Consider the following 18,189-nt stretch of genomic DNA (forward strand, 5'->3'; position numbering starts at 1 on the left):
AACATATAAATAAACACACATACATATGAGTGTATATACATATATAAAATATTTCTTTTCTATACAAATTAAATACATCTCAAATGTGATCGAATCAAGATTTTTATGGAACTTCTTTGTTGTTAGTTGTGAAGTTGTGTCTGACTTTTTGTGATGCCACAGACTTTAGCCCACCAGGCTCCACTGTCCATGGGATTTCCCAGGCAAGAGTATTGGAGTGGGTAGCCATTTTCCTTCTCCAGGGTATTATCCTGGCCCAGGGATAGAACCCTCATCTCTTGCCTTGTCAGGCAACCCTCATCTCTTACAGCTGAGCCACCAAGGAAGCCCATGAAATTTCCTAATAGCATATCTTTTCAAATGTTGGTGAACGGTCCATCTGCATCAGAATTATCTAGTTAAGGGCTTCTTGAGCTGTGTGCCATGGGGTCTTTTTTCCCTTAATCTGTAGAGGACTGACATTTTTGTTCTATGATCTGCCCAATAAAACAAGTCCACTAACCATGGAGATTAGGTGTTGCAGCAATGTCAAATGGTTCAGAAAATTTCTAGGCCCTTTCTCTCGTTACCTTCTTTCTTCCAGGACTGAACAAACATTTTTTCTAGTTCACAATGGTTCTTTGAGTCACACTGAATAAGCAGACTTGTGAAGGTCCTAACTAGTCAGGACCTCATGGGATGAGCTTAAAGGATTGACATTGTTAACAAGTCCCCGAGTGATATAAACGCGTTCTAAAATTTAAGTATTATTGCCTTCAGATAAATCTAAATATTGTCATTGCTTTTAATCACAATGGAGAAGGCAATGGCAGCCCACTCCAGTACTCTTGCCTGGAAAATCCCATGGATGGAGGAGCCTGGTAGGCTGCAGTCCATGGGGTTGCAGAGTCGGACACGACTGAGCGATTTCACTTTCACTTTTCACTTTCATGCATTGGAGAAGGAAATGGCAACCTACTCCAGTGTTCTTGCCTGGAGAATCCCAGGGACGGAGGAGCCTGGTGGACTGCCATCTATGGGGTCTCACAGAGTCGGACAGGACTGATGCGACTTAGCAGCAGCAGCAGCAGCAGAGCAAAAGGATATGTAGTAGGGAATTTGCTCCACAGACAAGCACATGTTCTCTCAATCACAGTCATTTTAGCTCTCTGATAGTCAGTGTCCAAGCACTGCACTTATCTTGTATCATCTGAAGACCCCCCCCCATTCTTTCTACTAGACAGATTTGGTCTTCTTTTTTTGCTTCCTTGGATTTCAAAGTATTGCATCAGATGATTCATCTCCCCATCTGCATTTCTTTTACTTATTTTTCCATGCTAATTATGTACATTATTTTGACTCTAAGTTTCCCTGGTGACTCAGTGGTAAAGAATTCACCTGTCAATGCGGGAGACATGGGCTCAGTTCTTAGGTCAGGAAGATTCCCCTGGAGAAGGAAATGGCAACCCACTCCAGTATTCTTGCCTGGAGAATTCCTTGGACTGAGGAGCCTGGTGGGCTACAGTCCATGGGATTGCAAAAAAGTCAGCCATGACTTTCAACCTTACCTCTGTTGTATATTTTGACACATACTTTCTCCCTCAGTGATTCTATCCATTGTCATGACTTCCCTCTATCCCCTCTATATGAACAATCCTAGTTTCTCCAATTATAATTCTGTGTGTGTTCTTCCCATTACTCCACTATAGCTATAAGATTATCATTCTTCAAGCTCTTTTTTTCTCTCTCATTTGCCCACATTACTTTGAGCAAAAGTGTCCAGCACATAGCATCAGTGTATATCATTAAAACACTCACCAAATACAATGCTTGCTACTGTTTTATGTATACGACCTTGTCTTCCCAACTCTTTGTTGACTGAAAGACCAAAAATAGAATATATTACACTTTGAAATGGTAAAGGACATTGTCTCAGTGATACTTAACATTGTCTAGGAGTTTGGAAAAAAAGTCACTTTGAAACAGTTTTCCAGGGTTCTTTTTTTTTCCCTAATCATAACAATTAACAATATCCTTGTATTTATTACAGAATATAGATCCTGTAGTCTATAGGTCTCCAGGAGATTCACATTCAGTAGATCTGATGTGGGACCAGGAAACTAACAAACACCCCAAGAAACACACATGTAGGGTGTCTTTCATTCTAATAGTCTATAATTCTATTGTAGACACCTGGACCATGAGGAATATATCTTTAATGGCTGTATCAGAGTTAACATTTTACTGAGAATAGAAAGGATGCTCAGTGTTGATTTAATTATGCATTGGTGAGCATTTTGACAGATTCCCAGCCTTCAATTCATATGCATAGTTTACACGCCAGAGTTTACATAGTTTATGCCAGTGTTCTTTTGGATGTATTGCCAAAAAAATTACTGTGATTTTCAAAACATTTCACAGTTTACAAAGTTTTTTATTATTTACTCTGTTGAGAACTTCATCTCAACCAGATGAAGTTGTTAAAGCACTATTACTGATATTTTACAAATGTGAAACTTAGGGATGTCAAGAACTGGCCCCTTTTACACTCAACTACTATATCCAGAATCCAAATTCGAGTTCAGATCTTAGGATTTTTTACTCCATGATCTTTCCATGGTGCCAGGCTGCTAACACTAGTAATGCTGTCTATACTTACTGTACAACCAGCAAAAGAAAATTCACAGCCTTATTCCCGCATAAAAAGACCAGTGTTACAGGTGAAACCAGCTAGGACCGAAATCGATAACAATTACATACAAAATGAGACAACAAAAGAGGAATATTCAAGAACTTTTTTTTCCTAAGAAAGAATTTTAGCAATTCCTGATCCAACCAGTCCATCCTAGAGGAGATCAGTCCTGGGTGTTCATTGGAAGGACTGATGCTGAAGCTGAAACTCCAATACTTTGGCCACCTCATGCGAAGAGTTGACTCACTGGAAAAGACCCTGATGCTGGGAGGGATTGGGGGCAGGAGGAGAAGGGGACGACAGAGGATGAGATGGTTGGATGGTATCACTGACTCGATGGGCATGAGTTTGAGTAAACCCCGGGAGTTGGCGATGGACAGGGAGGACTGGCATGCTGCGATTCATGGGGTCGCAAAGAGTCCGACATGACTGAGCAACTGAACTGAACTGAATTAGCCAAAGAAAATACCTATCCAGAATAATCTGCAAATTTCCATATCTCATCATTTTCCCATGATAGTCTTAGCCTTCATTCTTCTAAATGGCAAGGGGAGGTTAGGGGAGTGAACCGTAGGGAGTAAGTGAGAAAATCTTAGGTCTTTTTTCAGAGGGTGAATCAATTGGAATTGAAAGGATAATTGAGTCAGAAGCTAGTTTTAATACGTCTTTATTTCCTCCTATGGCTCAAGACTGAAACTAACTGATGGCCCGGTCCCCACTTTCTTTGACCTTCCCTCGGGGTGATGCTTTCACGTGTGGTCCCTGAACCATTGCAGGTACTTGTAAAATTCTTGAGGTCCACCTCTTGTCCATTAAATCAGAATTTCTAGGACTGGATCCTTGATATTTATGCACACTTAAGTCCGAAATTCTGCCAGAGAGAGATTAACCTGCTTTTGTATGCATGTACAAACCTTTTTGAAAGCTAGTTCCCCATGGAGAAATCAAACTTGTGGCAACTTTTTGTAGCATGTATTAGAATGGATGAACATTAATGAAGCCTTGTTTGTTTGATGCACATAGCATTTTGTCTCAGAGGAGTTGAAATATCAGATGTTTACCTGGCTTTTTTGGATGGCAGAAAAAAACACGAGTTTGAAAGGTGAAAAGACAGAGCAACATTTTTTTTTTTCCACTAAGCCAACTCTTATTTTCTATTTAATCTCATTAATCTGCATATTTTTTTAAAATAAGCAACTGTATTCTTTGACAGAATTATTAAATTCTAAATTGTTTGCTACTTGTCTTAGACACAATCAGAAAAGAGGACAGTGCCTAAACAAATACTTTCCAAACAATTTCCAGTGGGAATAAAATATTTTTGTCTTCAAATAGTAAATATTGCTTAGTCACAAGCTATATAAAATTGGAGAAAATGTAAAAAATATAAAATTGAGAAATATTTTGAAATGTTAAGCTATGGTACAACTCCACCCAATGGATTTCTGTTGAATTTCACTTGGGCTGAGAAATACAATATATATTTTACATGCCATTTGAATTTATATTTGATCACAAATATTTGATCATAATTATGTGAAAATTAAATCATTAATGATATGGATAGAGAAAGGGCTGGAAAAAATACTTCCAGATATAAATAGCTTTTGGTAAGTGTGGAAAATTTGGAGTGAATATGTTTTCTTTTTAAAAATAATGTTTCTACATTTTTCACCTATCTGCCTATATCTATGTATCTATATGTAAACCTAACGGTGAAAAAGGTTGGTAACATTAAGTGAAAGAAAGAAACATTTTGCAAAGTGCTAATGGGCAGGTTTTAGGACCCATCGTCTACATGATAAAAAAGTTATACTGTTTAGATCTTACATCATGTTTTTAATTGGTTGTGACTTGTAATCTAATAGTTCAATAAAAACAGAAGTGAGATAATTACATTTTACTTCCACCTTTTCCATTAATTTGGTTTGCTCTTATAGGCCAATAATTTAATATCTCTACTCCGGTTTCCTCTTTGGTGAAATGATGACAACCACATTAGATTTTTTTTTTTTTTTAACTTTAGCATGAAGAATTAATTGAGGTTATGGCTGGAGAGAATTGGAAGTATATGAAGAAAATATTCATTAATATTCTGCAAGTAGTATCATTGCTTTATTTCTTGGACCATTATGGAAATACTGTCAATCTGATATTCTTGAAAACTAAACCCAAATAAATAATGCTAAAAAACCCAAGATTGTGATAAAATCAATAAAAATGAATAAAATGCGTGGCAATGGAGATTTGTTTAACTGCATGAGGAATAATTGGATGAATTAACTGCATGAATCAGTTAAGACTTAAGCTGATAAAAATAAATTCAAATGAATTAATTAATGATAAATAATAATTAATGATAAAATGATAAACAATAATGATTCATTAATTAATGATTCAAATTAAACAATTATTTAATCAGAGTCTAACCTGCTGGGATTTTTGCAGAGTCTAACTGACCTGGGGGAAGGGAAATACTCAGCTCCAGCTGACAGGCCATTCTGTCCCAGCTGAAGCGGGGGTAGAGCAACTGAGACGCATATGGGAAGTTCACCGTCCAGAGTGTTAAAGTATGTGAGGCAAAAACTGGAAAAACTGAAAGCAGAAATATGTAAGTTGATTATTATGGTTGGAGACTTCAACACTCCTCTATCTGAAATGGACAAGTTCAGGAGGCAAAAAGTCAGTAAGGACAGACTGAAGTCATCAACATCATCAGTCAGCTGGATATAAAGGGCATCAAGAGACTGCTTCATCTAACAAGGGCAGAATACACATTCTTCTAAAGCACACATGGATTTTCACCAAGACAGACCACATTTCAAGCCATAAAATACACATTAATATATTTAAAATAATAGAAATCATACAGTGTCTGCTCTCAAACCATAATGAAACTAAACCAGAAATCAATAATGGGATGATGGCTGGAAAATCTTCAAATACTTGAAGATTAAACAACACACTCTAAATAATACATAGGTCAAAGAAGGAATATAAGCAAAATGAAAAAAAATATTTTGAACTAAATGAAAAATTAGACATAATTTTTCAATAATGGTGGGATGCAGTGAAGGCAGTGTTTAGGAGGGAAATTTCCAGCATTTAATGTATACATTGGAAGAATGTAATCCTTCTGTGATCTAAAATCAATTATCTAAATTTCTACCTTAGGAATCTAAAGGAAAAAATAAGGCAAAATTAAATCCAAAGTAAGCAGAAGAAAAGAAATGATAAGAATTAAAACAGAAATCAATAAAATTGAAAATGGGAAATCAACAGAGAAAATAAATGGAACCAATAGCTGGATCTTTGAAATGATCAATAAAATCAATGTTTCTATCCAAGCTACCTAAGGAAAAATGAGAGCAACTCTATGTCCGCAGATTTCATAACCTAGATGAAATGAACCAGTTTCTTGAAAGACAAAATTTGCCGACACACACATAGTAGACTATCTGAATAGGCCTATACCTATAAAACAAATGAGCCAATAATTAATAAACTTTCAAAACTGAGAGCAACAAGGTTCACTGGTGATTTCCACCATACATTTAAGGAAGAAATTTTACTTTCAGAAGAGCAGCAGAGGCATTACTCTAATTCATTCTATGAGGCTAGCATTACCCTAATAACAAAAACCAGAAAAGGACATTATAGGGAAAGAAAACTACCGGCTAATATCTCTCATGACATAAATGTAAAAATTCCATCTTTGGATCCATAAATCTTGGAGATCATCCTTTTTCCTCAACCTCTATTCTAGTTAATTCCAAGTCCACTAATGAATTTGTCATATAGATATTTGATCCTTATTTTCATTTTAATTCTGTTATCTTGTCCTAAGCCAGTAATATCTGCCTGAATCAGGGTCTCCTGCATTGCAGGATGATTCTTTACCAACTGATCTACCAGGGAAGCCTGACTATGGTTATTCCCTCTTAATTAGTCTCTCCTTTGCCAGACTTGTATGATGGTCATTTCTTTTATCCCTATTCCCTACTTCTCCTAAATTCCTTTCAAGTTTCAGTAATGCTGGCATTTTCAGATTCTCAAAACTTACCATGGGCTTCCCTGATGGCTCAGTGGGTAAAGAATCTACCCTTCAAGGCAGGAGACTCAGGAGATGTGGGTTCAACCCCTGGGTCAGGAAGATCCCCCCGGAGGAGGAAATGGCAACCCAGTCCAGTATTCTTGCATGAAAAATCCCATGGACAGAGGAGCCTGGCGGGCTGCAATCCAGAGTTGCACAGAGTCAAACAGAACTGAATAGCAGAACAGCAAATTTAGATATTCTAACTCATCATGGGGAAGTTTGCATGTTTTTTTTTTTTTTTCCCCTACCTACAACATGCCGTAATTTCACACACTCTCCTGATCAAATCTGGAGTTCCTACTCAACATCTAGGCCAAGCCAAAATAATTTAGGCTAAGAAATCTTTCTTGAACTTTCAACTGTTGGGTGAATTTCCTCTGTGCTTCTAGAGTATTATGTTCTCACACAGTTTTAGTAGTTAATATTCTGAGTTTCTTGTCTGTATCTCCTGTCTTTTCTGCAATGACAGAATACAAATTTATCCTGTTCATCCTTGTAGCCATTATTTATCCAAGTAACTGGGACAAAATAGGTTCTTAAGAAGTATTTGGTTGATGTTTACACTTTCATGAAAGCTAGCTACACTATAAACATATGGTTTTTTGAATCAGTGCAAAGATGGATAATATGTAGGTCACATTAACTCACAGTAGGCATAAGAATGGTAAGTCTAGTTTGTTCTACAGTGGAGAGAGTTGCGACAACTTCTTCGGATGTTTTGGGAGCAACTTCTGCAAAAGGTAAGGCTGTTAAAAAATGTTTCACAAAATCCAATGAAAAATCTGCCCTTGGGGATCAGAGCTATAGAATAAAATTGATGAAAGAAAATTACTGTTAGACATCTCATGTCAAACAAACCTAATAACTCTTGTTTTGTGCCTCCCAGCTTGAGTGCATAAGAGAAAAAATGCAAATTTTCCAAATGAAGTACAACTAACAGTGCATAAATCTCAAGAAGACAGTAGGATACACTTATTAAAACTTGGCAAGGATCAAAATGAATGTCGTTTTCTCGGAAATGCTAGTTTTTTTTTCTTTTCAAGATTAGCTTTTTCCTAAAGCTACAGCAATTATAAATAATTGTCTGCTACAAAACTAGTACTGCTAAACTTAAAATAAACTAAGAAATTGAACTGATTAAAAAATAAAAGATTTTTATCCTTTTTTGATAGAATGGCTTCAAAAAATGCCATATGACCTTCCTACCTTTGTATATGTAAGAATATTAATTTAAAATTATGAGAGACATGGATTAATGTTCAACCATTGTCTAAAATAATTCCCTGGGAATCTAACTTTGGACTTACCTTATAAAAGAAGTAGGAACTTCCCTAGTGGCTCAGATAGTAAAGAATCTGCCTGCAGTGTAGAAGACCATGGTTCAATCCCTGGGATGGAAAGATCCCTTGGAGAAGGGAATGGCTACCCATTCCAGTATTCTTGCCTGGAGAATTCCACGAACAGAGGAGACTTGTGGGCTACAGTCCACAAGATCACTAAGAGTCAGACATGATCGCATGCCTGGTTACTTTAGTATTACAATTCTAACAGTCATTTTAGTCAAGATTTTTTTTTCCTGCACAACACAACTGAAACAGCTATGCCAGTTTAAGTAATAAAGGGGAATTTAAGATTATCAGAGTGTATCATGGAACCCAAAGGCTAGCAGGTAGCTAGCTCTCAGGAAAGGGAAAGCTTCTGTAAAATTCCCTCCTTTCTTTCTTTTTAAAATTCCTTTTGTCCTTTCTTCCATTTTTTTTCTTTCTGTTGTCCACATGGCAGAATATTGCTAACCCAAGAATCACTCTCTCAGTCTCAAATCTACATTCTCACAAGAAAGAATCTTGTTTGAATTTATTTACATATTTATGGACTTGGTCCACTAAATCATTACCAGCGTGGCCTGGCTGGTGCAGGCAAACTCAAAAGCTCACAAATTGTTGGCTGCAAAAGCTCACAAACTGTTGCCAGGCAAAGGGAGGGAAATGAGGGGCAGATTATTGGTATACTTTACTGTTATTGTTCTTCAGTCCCTAAGTTGTGTCTGACTCTTTGTGACCCCATGGACTGCAGCACGCCAGGCTTCACTGTCCTTCCTTATTTCCTGGAGTATGATCAAACTCATGTTGGTAGAGTGGTGATGCCATCCAACCATCTCATCCTTTGTCTTCCCCTTCTCCTCAGTCTTTCCCAGCATCAGGGTCATTTCCAACAGCTCTTCGCATCAGGTGACCAAACTGTGGGAGCTTCAACTTTGCCATTAGTCCTTCCAATGTATATTCAGGGTGATTTCCTTTAGGATTAACTGGCTTTTCTCCTTGCAGTTCAAGGGACTCTCAAGAGTCTTCTCTAACACCAAAGTTCAAAAGCACCAATTCTTTGGCACTCAGCCTTCTTTATGATCCAACTCTTACATCCATACACGACACTGGAAAAACCATAACTTTGACTAATACTGGCATTTATTGGCAGTGAAGAAATGTCTCTGCTTTTCAATATACTGTCTAGGTTTTCTATAGCTTTTCTTCCAAGGAACAAGCATCAATCTTTAGATGGAACCAAAAAATACTAATCTCATAGTAAATTGGAAGGTGTAGAGAAAAATGAAATAAAATAATTTTTTGTTCAAATAGAGTATTTTTCTAAAAACCTCATCACCTGAATTCTCTCTTTGCCTACTCTGAACTTTTTTACCTAAGCTGATGTAGGTGTATTTGTATTGGCAACATGTTTCAGGGACCAATGGAATTCTTTTTTTCCTTACCACTTACTTTAGTGCACACTTCTCAGTGGTGAATATATGAATGACACTGAGAATAACTGAGAATCACGTTAATACATTCATGCATGGTGTTATGTTCATTTGTGAGGACCTTGCAATGAACACGGCAAGATAAAAAGGCCAAGTATGAATTTCATAACCATCTATTTTAAGTATGTTGGATGAATATCTCTATCAAATCCATCTCCTTCATAGTTTTTTGAAGGCTCCTGGGATGTTTTCAACTCCTCCTTTAGCTGTGGTTTCTCTCTATATGTTGATGGCATGACCAGATAATCTAATATACATGACCCATCACTTTCCCTACAACTCGACCTAATTTTAGTTTTGAAATAACAATCGGAAACAATAAAAATATTTCCTATTGCTATCTCAAAATTAAAAGCTTGAAAAGTGAGCTAACTTATTCTGTGCCATCTCTGTGGTCCTCATTCTGTGAACTGTTCCCTACTTGACATCCACATTTCTTCAGTCTTCAGATCCTGCTGGAGTTTATGAAATCCCCCTGAATCTCTTTCCTTTGGCCTGTGCCCTCTGCATCGATTTATTCCAGACTCATCATTTCTATCTCAGACTAATATAACCAGACTTTAAATATGTCTTTTTGTCTCCATTTTATCCTTTGGTTCTATTTGCATCTCAGCAGGCTGAGATGATTATTTTCTGTTTTAAAAAAATTTTTATAGTTTCCATTGTGAACAGTGTAATGTCTGCCGCTGCTGCTGCTGCTAAGTCGCTTCAGTCATGTCTGACTCTGTGCGACCCCATAGACGGCAGCCCGCCAGGCTCCCCCGTCCCTGGGATTCTCCAGGCAAGAACAGTGGAGTGGGTTGCCATTTCCTTCTCCAGTGCATCAAAGTGAAACGTGAAAGTGAAGTCGCTCAGTCGTGTCCGACTCTTCGTGACCCCATGGACTGCAGCCTACTTGACTCTAGCCAGCTTTTTATCTTATCTCCCTGCCACATATATTATGTCTGGACCAACCAGAACTTCTGGCTATGCCACGCATGTCTTTCTCCCATACTTTGTGAATACAGTACTTGCTACATTACATGTTAATTACTTGTGATCTCTTACTTTCCTCAATAGACAAGGGGTTCCTCAAAGGCAGAGATACAGCCTTTGCTCCTGTTTGTATCCACTTTAGGCAGTGTCTACAAGAGAGCAGGTGTTGAATAAATGCTGGTTGAAAATTACATGCCCATTGAAGAAGCTTATATATTTATTTTTCAACTAGGAAAGGACTACACATTGAAGGAAGCAGGAATTTATCATACGTCCTGATGATTTTCCTCCACTTGTGAAACATCGGTAATCATTGCCTTATGTTATGGAAATTTATTTGCTGAAGAATTCCATGCCATGGGTGACAGCCAGAAATTACAATGTGAGAAAAATTACAAAAAGGACAATGTCACACCTTAACTATAAGTTTCTTCTTTTCCTTTTTAAGTTTAGTCCACAAGATATATTTAAATGCACTTATATCATACTAATTTATATTGTTTAAAAATCGTTTTGTAATTTTATGTTGCCTCTAAAGCTTGGCTATCCTTGACAATTTGATAAATCCCATACATATGTAATAGGATGTTATATTCAGTGTCTGCCTGGGCATGAGGAAAGTAGATGTTCCATTTCAAAGTAAGGCTAAATTTCAGGACTTGTAAAAAGGAGATGATAGAAAATCTGTTTTATAATCCTGATATGATCATCAACTTCTGCCTATAATAAACTTTGGGGAGCCAAGAGTGGAGAGGATATTGAAAGAGCACTTTTGGCAAGTTTCTGTTCTGTAATATGTCCCATCTCCCTTCAGAAGAGGAAAGCTTGGTATCCACTATCAAAACATAATTTCAGAAATGAAGAACATGATGTTCTACAAATATATTAATAGAATTCACACATTTATTTAATTCATAAAGGAAGGAACCACCAGGATGGTTAAACTGGTTCAAAAATTATATGCAAATGATGTAAAAATTATAGATGGAAAAAAACCTACCAGTTAATATATTACTTCACAGAATCAGACCTTTATGACTAGTAAATGATAATCACAGAAAATAATATTTTCCTAGAGGATAAACTTTGAGTGGGCTTTTAGAGTGTATCTGAAATGACATGTAGTTATTCCTTTAAGTGATTTCCAAGTCTCAGACAATGTCTATTAACTGTCCCTGACCGTCATTTCAAGCCTGGTAAGATGTACATCAGTGGGTCCGTGCAGCTGGGGACACAGTGGGCTGGTTTTATATTCCATCTGAGGAGTCAGAAGTACAATTGCTAGGCTGGCAGGTTGCTGGTGTTTGAGCCAAAGAGAGATGACCACGCTGGCTGTCCTGCATTCCCACAGAGTGGCAGGGAAAGTATGAAAGAGCATTTTCTGTAGGTCTGACATGGAACATGCAAAAATGTAAGAGAAAGTAGGTCATTTAAAATTCTCTCCAGGAGAACCACTGAGTCCCTGCAGAGAGAAATGAGAATGATCAGTTGATGCCTAGGGGTTCAGTAAGCAAAGGTCTAAGAAGAATGCACGGCGTGCATCCAGAGCAAGGCAGCTAAGAGGTCCTCAGTGGATGTGGGGGGGCAGTGGATGTGGTCTGGGGAATGATCTGCTTTCAACACCTGTGAGGCTCACACCAGGCAAGGCAGGACTTTTTTGTTTTAACCCTTACCCTTTCCGGTGATCCTAACATAGACAATCAGTAAGATTAAAACATGAATGGATGATGCAGAATGGAAACCCAGGCTTTTCTTAAGGGTTCTGTGACTCCAGGCTTCCCTGCATTCAGGAGGCCCAGCCACTGTGAAAAAGAAAAGCCTTAGTGCTAAGTCACACGTGGAGTTTTGACAATTATGTGGGACTGAACCTTTGTGTTACTCATCTAAGAGCTTTTATTACCTGTGAGAGACTAGGAAGTCCTGAGAACCACCACAGTTTTCCTCCAGGTAGGGTCAACCAAGTGCAAAATAAGGTTACTTGATGAGTTGGGCTTGCTCAACGGAAGTTATGTGTTTGTGGTGTGTGTGTGTGTGTGTGTGTGTGTGTGTGTGAGAGAGAGAGAGAGAGAGAGAATGAATGTGTCTTTTTAAGCATGACCTTGCAGTTACTTTTTGAAATCAGTTAAGTCTGTGCTCTCAATTTCTTCACAGTTAATTTTTATCTTTTTAAATTGACTATCTCCAGTTCAGAAAACTTGCATTCAGATCTTGTCTTCAGATCAGCACAGTAAAGCATGAATTTGCCCAAATCCTCAGGACTACCATTCCCTCCCTTGATATAGACGTGGCAACCTATTTGCAGAATAATGTGTCAGTTTTGCTGGTACGTCAGTTAAATGTACTCTGCATCAGCAGAAAGGATATTCTCTCTCTAGAGCTGTTACTTCCTTTACATGTTCAATTTGTCATGAATCATGTTTTGAAAGACAAGCACATCCTATTTTTCACTTTACTATGTAACTTGGCAGGGGATTGTTTCTTAGCTCTGTTTTATTTTGCATAAGTGTGCATGAACTAAGATATTTTCCTAAATATAAGTATGTTAATGTCCATCTAAAGTTTTTGAAAAGTGCCAGAATAATTTATATAATATTACAATATTTTTATGAGTTTAATTTTCTATTGCTCCAGTCAATATGTTGTAAAAACTCATTTTTGAAGTAAAATCAGTGCTGGACAGAAGTGATTAAGGTTTTTACATAGCAGACTGCTCTAGATTGAGTTGGAATTGAAGTTTGTTTACTGCTCCCTCTGTCTGGAATGCTTCTTGCCTTGACTGTCCCATGTCTTCCTCTATTATTCAGAGACTTCTCTGATAATCTAACCTAATTTGAACTCTTAATTATTTCCTATTTCTTGATCCTGCTTATTCTTCAAAGCCCCTGACCAATAATTATGCGTTTGTTTATTGTCAAATAAAATATACATTTGACAACAGGAGGGGCTATGTTTTCTTCACAGCAGTATTTTCAGAACCTAGAACAATGTTTTCAGAACCTGGAACTCCATAAATATTTGTTGAATAAATGAATGAATGAATGGATGAATGAATGAAGAGAAGAATGCTGGAAATAACTTTCCTGGCAATTCAAAGAGCACAGCTGCCTGAAAAATACAGTCTTGCATAAGAAACTTCTAGTAGTATTACACATTCACTTGAAATTTGTCATTGCACTAGATTTAAAGGAAGGACTCGGTGAATTTTTACCATGAGCACTAAGATAACCACCATAGCTGCAAAATCACCGCTATTTTTCAACCATTTAGCATCTACTGTGGTTTAGTGCCTAAAACTTAACATACATTGTTTCATTTAATCTTTCATGTTACATCATGCGTGGGCTAAACCAATGGTTACCTTATTTAACCAGTTAAACTGGGCCTTACAATTCACTCAAGGTCCCCCAGCAGGTGAGTTGTGGCAGGACCAGGACTCAAACTCAGCTCTGCCATTTCCAAGCCCAGTCATAGCTGCAAGGCTATCACTGTCTCTTCTCATCTATGCTGGTTATAATCTTACACAGTTGAATCTACCAAGTGAAAACATGTAATGTGTCCTTAAATAGGTATTGGCAGGTACATTAATATGGAAAGCAGTGGTGCAAGAGTTAGTATCTCAGCTATTGCTTAGCAGTTGAGATGATTAGTCCAGTAATGGGATTCAGTGTGAACAAGCTTAGAGATTTTTCAGACTGACTGCAGAACAAACCCCTGACGGCTCAGGCGGTAAAGAGTTTGCCTGCAATGCAGGAGACCTGGGTTCAATCCCTGGGTTGGGAAGATCCACTCCAGTCAGGAGAATCCCCATAGACAGAGAAGCCTGGGGAGCTATATCGTCCACGGGGTCGTAAAGAGTCGGACGTGACTGAGGGACTAAGCCCAGCTCAGCAGAACCAACCAGACACCCTACTTGCAGCTTAAATAAAAACAGAGATGAAAAACTACAGCATATTTAGGAAGCCAAAAATAAGTTCATCACAGGTGACTCTCTGGAAGGGAAGAGTTGAGAAGTGTGAGTTGATTCTCTCTCTCTCTCTCTCTCAACCCCCGCCCCCCATGTGTCATATATTTGATATAAGGAAAAGAGAGTTTTAGGCTTGTCAGAGACTTAGATTCTAGTCCCGACTTTGCCTATTGTGACCTTTGGTAAGCAACTGAACAGTATGTACGTGAGAGTTCTGAACTACTTGGGTTAATTCTTCGTGGATCTGCCATTTGCTAGCTCTGTAATTTTGTGTCGTTATTCAAACTTTCTAGAACATAACAGGGGCTCAGTAAGTGTTAGCCAACTGTTACCCACTCGGGCACAAAGCTTCCAGCACCTGCCCTTTCCCTTTTCTCTTTTCCGCTCTCCTTCTTCCTCCTATTCTAAAGGGCTCCCTTGCGCCCTCTGCGGGCCGACGGCCATAGTACCAAGCCTTCTGGTTGCTATGGATACCGAGGTAACGCGGTAACCAAGGAGACCAAGGCGGAAGCTCTGGGCTGCCGGCTGCGGCTTGCTAGGGTGACGCCGACGTCTGGGGGCTCCAGGTGGGTCGGCTGGGTGCGGTGGCGGCGGGCCGTGGGCTTCGCAGTCGGCTAGGCGGGCAGCGCGCCGGGTCTGGGTGGTGCAGGAGCGGGCGGGACAGCAGGAAAGGAGACTGGGCTCCCGGGGAAGCTGGGGGTGCAGGCCCCCAAGTGTTTGTTGAGCACCTGCCGTGGGTCTTACGCTGGGCCAGGCACGCGGGCTGCAGGAAGTGGCCTGACTTCCGGAGTTGAGCGTCTTTTCTCTCCAAACAAAAGACTTTCCAGGCAGTGATGCTGTTGTATTCATGAAGAAGGGTGAACCCGATAGTGAAACTTGGGGCTTCTTCACATCACCTGTACCCTTTCTATAACACAGACTTCTGGAATGAAGTCTTTTGAATCTTATTGAAAAATTTGGTGCCCTGACAAAAATCATTTTCACGCCCCTTTTGTAACCTTCCTTCTGCCTGGGCAGCCTCATGCAGGCACTTCATTCTTAGAAGTCAACTCTTCCCAAGTAAAGATCTCGGTGAGGGGTGCCAGATTCCCGAGAAATCTGAAGCTGTGGAAGTTTTTTCTTCTTCCTCCAGTCAGCGTTAGAGGAGCTCAGATATATAAGTTCACTTAGGTGTGTTTATATATGCAGAGGTAGCAAGAAGTTAAAAGAGTATAAAGTTGGTTACCCAGAATTAGAACTATGCTAACTGTACGTTTATGGAAGACGAAACACACACACACACAAACATACACACACAAACATACACACACACACCTACCTCTACTTCCCTCTAGCACCTTGTCTAGAGTCTGCTAGAGGTCTGTCCTGACCTCCCTTAATATTGCCAGTTGTGTCACAAATTAATTATTTGAAAGAATCTCAGTCCTTTGTTTATTTCCTTCAGATCACTTAATACTTCCCACAATTATTTGCTTTAAAATTTTTTCCTACCTCCTCCATCAGAGTGTAAGTTTAATGAGGGTTAGTGCTATCCTTGCCTGGTTCACGTTGTTCCTCAGTGCTTTACCTGGTATATGACACATGGAAAAAAGCAAACAAAATGATCTGTTGAAGTAGAAAAGAGGGTGTGTTTGTTTTAATTATTTTTTTTCCGTTGAGTAGATTATTCATTGAATTTAAAGCAGTGGAAAAAATTAAATACTAAAATCTAGCACATTATTACTGATAGTACACTGCGTGTGGGCACTCTACTAATTGCTGGGGATTCAAAGTCCAGTGGTAGGTCTGCCTTCAAATATTTGGGATACTTGGGGAAATAACCTTTATATAAGCAAAGTGGGGGAAAAAAATAACACAAGGCAGCATATAGTAGCAAATGAGTGTAATACACATTATTACACATGTTCTTACAGGAGAGAATCTCACTTCTGATGGAAGAAACCTTCATGATAAAGGTGGCCTTCGAACTGGGCACTGAATAAAATAAAAGTTGGTGAACTGAAAAAGTGGAAAATAATGCATAAGGCTTAAGAAGATTGGAAGGCATAATGGAGGATCTTAACTACTAATCAGAGTAGCTAGGTATTTTTTCCCCTGTGTTTAGGGGGAACTATTTAGAGACTAAATACATGGGAGCAATTTGACACACACTAGGGTTTTAGTGGTGTCTAAATAAATTGCTGTAAAATTTAGAAAATAGTTTTGGTCAAACAGTTCTTTCTCTAAATTTTATGACAGGTTAAGAGTACAATAGTGGGAAAAATCTGAATGATATAGATTAGTTATTTTAAGTTGTAGATTTTAAATCCAAAGAGGATCTAACAGGACTGAGAATAAAATCATAATTTCTGGTTTGTCACCAATCTTTGACGGGAGCCTTAATTTTCCCAGGCCTGAAAGATATACACAAGAGAACACCTTGGATAACAGTGGCTTGTATGAGAATGGATGGGAGAAATAGACTATCAATATATAAAAGGACTTAAGTTTCTAAAAGGTATGGTTTATACATTTAGAACTTATTATATGTAATCATATAAAGTTTTTAGTTGATATAGAGTTAATAGTAATTATATATTACTTTATTATTGTGCCTTTCAAATGACTTTTTAAGCTCCAGAAGAGTTTAAGTCTGACCCAGAGGCTCATTATGTTAAAAATAGACTTGAAATCAGAGCAGCTATGAATAAAGCAGCCTTGCTGCTCCCCTCACTTCTCAAGGTAGTTTCTAAGACTTCCCCTTTCCGTGAACCCTGAACTCTCTGAAGCCCTTTAGGAACTCACAGCTTTATAGCCACGAATCAGAGACCTTTTGTTCGATATTCTGCAAATTAGGGAGGAGGAGGCCCGCAGCATCTTACACTGGATAAACAAAGAGGCTCAGAGACCCCTCTCACACAAAGGTCTCTTGAGTGTAAACTCGGTATTTTTAATATTATCATTTTTATTTTATTTAAGAAATATATTGAAATGTAGTTCGTTTACAGTGTTGTGTTGGTTTTCAGATGTACAGCAAAATAGTTCAGTTATATATTATTCAGATATTGAGTATAGTTCTCTGTGCTATGCAGTAGGCCCTTGTTGGTTATCTATTTTGTATATAGTAGTCTGTATATTTTATCCTTTCTCGTACCCTTTCCCTTTTGATAAACATAAGTTTGTTTTCTATGTCTGTGGGTCTCTTTCTGTTTTGTAAGTAAGTTCATTTGTATCATTTTTTTGGATTCCACATATAAGTGATATCATATGATATTTGTCTTTTTTTCCCCCTGGTGGCTCAGACAGTAAAAATTCTGCCTGCAATGCAAGAGATCCAGGTTCGTTCCCTGGGTTGGGAAGATTACCCCGGAGAAGGGAATTGCTACCCACTCCAGTATTCTTGCTTGAAGAATTCTATGGACAGAGGAACCTGGTGGACTACAGTCCACAGGGTCGCAAAGAGTTGGACACGACTGAGCGACCAACACTTCCACTACTTCACTTAGTATTATAACCTCTAGGTCCGTTTCATTCCTTTTTTATGGCTAGTAACATCCCATTGTCATTTTCATAAAACTACTTTTCAGTTTTAGTTAGAAGTTATTTTAAAACGGTATCTTACCCCTTGATGTAAAGCCGAACTTTTTCAGTTTTTTGTAAATGAACCTGCACATAGAAGGTAAAAAGTGGGT

The sequence above is a fragment of the Cervus canadensis genome, chromosome 7 (genome assembly GCF_019320065.1).
Source record: "Cervus canadensis isolate Bull #8, Minnesota chromosome 7, ASM1932006v1, whole genome shotgun sequence".
Classification (NCBI taxonomy): domain Eukaryota; kingdom Metazoa; phylum Chordata; class Mammalia; order Artiodactyla; family Cervidae; genus Cervus; species Cervus canadensis.